The sequence below is a fragment of the Otolemur garnettii genome, unplaced genomic scaffold, assembly GCF_000181295.1.
Source record: "Otolemur garnettii isolate 467f Iridium unplaced genomic scaffold, OtoGar3 scaffold00179, whole genome shotgun sequence".
Taxonomy (NCBI): Eukaryota; Metazoa; Chordata; class Mammalia; order Primates; family Galagidae; genus Otolemur; species Otolemur garnettii.
This window is the reverse complement of record NW_003852574.1, coordinates 415,021-420,755: the sequence shown is the minus strand read 5'-3', so window position 1 is coordinate 420,755 and position 5,735 is coordinate 415,021. Positions and strand designations below refer to the sequence as shown.

General features: G+C 48.2%; 1 pseudogene; it reads left to right on the top strand.

Annotated features, from left to right (window-relative positions):
- LOC100942453 overlaps positions 1–719 on the top strand; it is a 1,020-nt pseudogene extending 301 nt beyond the window's left edge.
- The last annotated feature ends 5,016 nt before the right edge of the window (positions 720–5,735 follow it).

Sequence of the window (5,735 nt, the reverse complement as noted above, 5' to 3'; positions counted from 1 at the left end):
AAAAGAAAAGAGAGTTCAGGCCCAAGTGGAGTTTGCAGCCATAGGCCGTGGCTGTGGTGATCTCTTAGTGGAACTGTCACCACTGTTGCCAGACATGCTGATTCTGAGTCTGGAGATCCAGGTGAAAGTCTCAGACCATGTACAAGACTAGATTCAGGCCCTATGTGCAGCTCCCAGGGGAGGCTTTCAGAATATCACCTGTCGTGGGCGGCGCCTGTGGCTCAGAGGAGTAAGGCGCCCCATATGCAGGAGGTGGCAGGTTCAAACTCAGCCCTGGCCAAAAAACGCGAAAAAAAAAAGAATATCACCTGTCTTTATAGTAATGCCATTAAGCACCTTCCTAACTTCTGCAAGGCTAGCTGACAAAGATGTTCTTCCTTTTCCCTGACCCACATTTCAAGTGGACAAAGAGTAAATGGCAAATCATCAGGCCCACATTGCTGGCAGAATATGCCCACATCCTGAGAGTTGGGGGACTGCTATATACCATAACTGATATGCTAGGAATTACACGTATGGATGTGCATTTTGAAGGGCACACCCTGTTTGTGTGGATATTTCTAGAAGTAAGTGAAGACTCCATTATGAGATATCTAGGCACCTCAACCAATGAGGAAAAGAAAGCTCTACATAATGGAGGAAAGAATTTCCCAGCCATTTTCTAAAAAATACTGGATCTTATTCTCCAGCAGACAGTGATGCAGTCCCACCTTTTCTGATCACTGCTTATCCTATCTTGGACCCCATCTTCTAGGGACTGGAAAGATCAGGACCCCTGGACCTTCCCAGGTGAGACTGCTGGAGCTGAGAGGCAGTGATCTCTCAAAGAAGTTGGGGAGCTGTAGAGGCAAGAACAGTAGTATTCACAAGTACCCCCAAGCTCCTCTCACCTTCTTGTCCCTTTGCTGCTGGCAGATACTAAAAGAAGGTGACTGAAGTGGGGCAGCACCTATGGCTCAGTGGGTAGGGTGCTGGCCCCATATACCAAGGGTTCGAACCCGACCCCAGCCAAACTGCAACAAAAAAATAGCTGGGCGTTATGGTGATCGCCTGTAGTCCCAGCTACTTGGGAGGCTGAGGCAAGACAATCTCCTAAAGCCCAGGTTTGAGGTAGCTGGAGCTGTGAGCACTCTACCGAGGGCAATAAAGTAAGACTCTGTCTCAAAAAAAACAAAAAGAAGGTAACTGAAGGCCAAAGGATTTTGGACCAGACGGGATCTTTGGAGGAGTGTGGGGTCTTTGTAGGCTCTCTCCTCGGTGGGAGTGAGGAATGCAGTACTCCACTATTCATCTAAACTGCCAGCTAGGCTCAAAAAATATATAAACTAGGGGCAGTGCCCATAATTCAGTGGGGAGGGCGCTAGCCACATACACCGGGGCTGGTGGGTTCTACCCAGCCGGGGCCTGTTAAAACAAAAACAAATAGCCAGGCTTTGTGGCAGGAGCCTGTAGTCCCAGCTATTTGGAAGGCTGAGGCAAGAGAATTGCTTGAGCCCAAGAGTTGCAGGTTGCTATGAGCTATGACTCCATGGCAGGGCAACAAAGTGAAACTCTGTCTCAATATATATATTTTTATATATATTTAGTATATATATACTAAAAATAAAAATAAGTTTGGACGCAGTGGCTCACACCTGTTATCCCAGCACTTAGGAGGCCGAAGTGGGTGGACTGCCTGAGCTCACAAGTTCCAAACCAGCATGAGCAAGAGTGAGACCCGGTCTCTAAAACACAGCCAGGCATTGTGGTGGTCACCTATGGTCCCAGTTACTTGGGAGGCTGAGGCAAGAGGATGGCTTGAGCCTAAGAGTCTGAGGTTACAGTGAGCTATGATGCCACTGCACTCTACCAAGTGTGACTCTGTCTCAAAAAATAAATAAATAAATAAATAAATAAATAAAAATTAAAAGTTTTTTTAAAACCAACACTGAATCTTGGGTTTATCATGGTGACAACCCTGTGAAGGGAGCCTGGGGCTCCCTGTGTCCTGCACCTCCTCACAGCCTCTATGTGTGGTCCTGTAGTGTCCTTTAGCTCTTGTGTGCCTGCCTCATTTGAGCTCCTCTGCTGCTTGGGTTGCTTAAGGCCGGGAATGAAGACTCCAGGGAGGCTGTGGGCAGGTATGGAGGGAAATAAGTTGCTCACAGGATGGCCTCCAGGGGCTCATTCATGTGTCATTGGGAGTGTGGAAGACTCCAGGGAGGCTGTGGGCAGGTATGGAGGGAAATAAGTTGCTCACAGGATGGCCTCCAGGGGCTCATTCATGTGTCATTGGGAGTGTGGAGCCATGATTACCCAGGGTCGGCTACATAATGGGAAGAGCCCAGTGAAAATGAAAATGTGGAGTCTTGTCTCAGCGCTTGTGGCTCAAGTGGGTAAGGCACCAGCCACATACACCTGAGCTGGCGGGTTCGAATCCAGCCTGGCCCACCACACAACAATGATGGCTGCAACCGAAAAATAGCCGGGCATTGTGGTGGGTGCCTGTAGTCCCAGATACTTGGGAGGTGGAGGCAGGAGACTCGCTTGAGCCCAGGAGTTGGAGGTTGCTGTGAGCTGTGATGTCACAGCACTCTACCCAGGGGGACAGCTTGAGGCTCTGTCTCAAAAAAAAAGAAAAGAAAATGTGGAGTCTTTTGTTGAAAAATCATAAAGAACTTAAAGAACTCAAGAACAAAATATTAAACCAAGTACAAGGCCCTCCTGAGCACAGCCCTATATGGCTGCACAGATTAACATGTGCATGGCCCTACCCCTGTCCCCAGAAAACAGTCATAGCAGGAGTGGCTTCCGAAATTCCTCAAATAAAAGAGATTTAAATCACCTAGGAAATACAGCATGCATTTATGACTTTTATTTATTGGCTTGATAAAGTCATCTTTAAAATATAAAGAGCTCTAAACCCACAGGCACACAACAACACTGACAATCACAACTCCTCATTGTCCAGAAGGGGTAACTGAGGCCCCCAAAGAGTGAGGAGAAAGGAGCTTAGTAGGGCCCCCAGGTGTGTGTGGCGGTGCAGGGGCTCCACCCCCAGGCCAGTGCTCACTCCACTTGCTGCGGAATTTGGAGCACCCCCGCCACCGTCAGCTAGACCCTGTGTGGGCACCTCCAAAATGTCTAGATGCCTTCTGATTCTTAGGCCTTGTGCCATGTACTATAGTCACACAAAGACAACTAAGAGGTGGTTTCTGCCCCGGGAAGCTCACTGATCACAAGGTAGGTGGACAAAGACATGATGTCTGTCCACAGGTATATGGGGGACTAGAGAAGGCAGCACTGTCTGGGCACTTCAAAGAGAACGGGCAAGCTGCTCTGAATGAGGGCAGGATATTGTGTGGGTGAGAGCACAGCAGCCAGGGACAGTGTGAGCCAAGGCACAGGTCAGAGTCATGCAGGTGTCCATAAGCAGTCATGAGTGTAGCACTCTATGGCCGAGGCACCTCTGCAGTTGCTATTACTATGAGAACCCCCAAAGACCTGGGTGTTTGAAGGGAAGAGCCCTGGAGCAGCCCTGAGGGCTGTTTCCTTTGTTTGTTTTTCTTTCTTTGTTTTTTTTTTTTTTTTTGCAGTTTTTGGCCAGGGCTGGGTTTGAACCCACCACCTCCAGCATATGGGGCCAGCACCCTACTCCTTTGAGCCACAGGCGCCGCCCTGTTTGTTTTTCTTTTTTGAGACAGTCTTACTTTGTCACCATCGGTAGAGTGCTATGGTATCACAGCTCACAGCAACCTCAAACTCTCAGGCTTAACGATCCTCTTGCCTTAGCCTCCCAAGTAGCTGGAACTACAGTCTTCCGCCACAACACCCAGTTATTTTTTTGTTGCAGTTGTCATTGTTGTTTAGCAGGCCCGGGCTGGGTTTGAACCCACCTGCCATGGTATATGTGGCGGTGCCCTACCTATTGAGGGGTGCCACCTTCTTTTTTTTTTTGACAGTCTCACTTTGATTACCTGGATAGTGTTGTGGTGTCATAGCTCACAGCAACCTCAAACTCTTGGGCTCAAGTGATCCTCTTACCTCAGCCTCCCTGGTAGCTAGGACTAAAGGCGCCCGCCACAATGCCCAGCTATACAAAGAAAGCAAGCATTTTTGCTGCCCTTCTCATGGTGTCCAGGTTAGTGCAAATCATCATTAGCCCACACCTAATCTATCCTGACAGATCCTAACCAAGGCACCTCTGCTCAGGTTAGCCACTCAGAGATATAACTGGGAATTGTCCATCTGTTCTCAGTCCAGGTAACCAAGCTGCTGCAGGCACTCCCAGCCCACATCCTCACCCTCTCCAGTTTCCCCACCCTCTTTCCCAGCCCATTACCCACCCTAAAGGCTCTCCCAGCCCATTCCCATGCCCCCTAGAGTGGAAGCACGGGAAAGTCCCAAGTTTCACACACACACCCCCTGTCGAGTTCTCAGTGGATGAACAATGGTGGAAACCCACCAAGGCTGTATTAATCATTGTTATATAACTATAACTATTGTGACTATTGTGAACCAAGGCTGTATTAATCACTGTTACATAACTATAACCATTGTGATTTAAGATGTATCCATTGTCAACCAAGCTGTAACCCTGCCCACAGAAATCTTCCTTGTACCCTCTGCTTGCTTAAGCTAGGCAAAAAAATGATGAAAAAAATAGTATAAATACTGACAGTGGACCCTGCACTTGGGGCCTCCTGTCTCCCAGAGCAGTGGCCCCCTGCACAGGTGCAAATAAATCACCAATTAATTGCATGTAAGTGGGGTCTGAGTTATCTTTTCAGGTCGCCTAGGTTATTACACAAGCCAGGTAGAGGCCCTAGTACAATGGGCTGAAGAGCTGATGAAAATAGTTCATTAGGGGCCGGGCACAGTGGCTCACACTTGTAATCCTAGCACTGTGGGAGGCCCAGACGGGTGGATTGCTTGAGCACATGAGTTCTAGACCAACCTGAGCAAAAGTGAAACCCCCATCTCTACTAAAAATAGAAAAATTGAAGCAAGAGGATCACTTGAGCCTGAGTTTAAGGTTGCTGTGTGCTGTGATGCCACAGCACTCCACCCAGGACAACAGAATAAGACTCTGTCTCTCAAAAAAAAAAAAAAAAAGAAAAGAAAAGAAAAACTAGCTGGGTTGGCTCAGCACCTGTAGCTCAATGGTCAGGGCAACAGCCACATGCACTGGGGCTGGTGAGTCAGAACCTGGCCCAGGCCTGCTAAACAAACAAACAAAAAAATAGCCCAGCGTTGTGGGTTGTGGTGGGCGCCTGTAGTTCCACTTACTTGGGAGGCTGAGGCAAGAGGATGGCTTGAGCCCAAGAGTTTGAGGTTGCTGTGAGCTATGATGCCACTGCATTCTACCAAGGGTAAAAAAGTGAGACTCTGTCTCAAACAAAAAGAAATGAAAAAGATAAGATCTGACACTTATCATAAGCCCAGAAATTACACTCCTAATTTACCCTCAAGAAATGAATGGTGGAAAGTGCATTAATGTACATAGTTACCATTCAATAAAAAAAAAAAAAAATGAATGGTGGGGCAGTGAGTAGGGCACCAGCCCTATATACCAAAGGTGGTGGGTTCGAACCCGGCCCCAGACAAACTGCAACTAAAAACTAGCCAGGCATTGTGACAGGCACCTGTAGTCCCAGCTACTTGGGAGGCTGAGACAAGAGAATCACCTAAGCCCAAGAGCTGGAGGTTGCTGTGAGCTGTTGATACAGGACAGGTGGTGCCCCAGCCAACTCCGC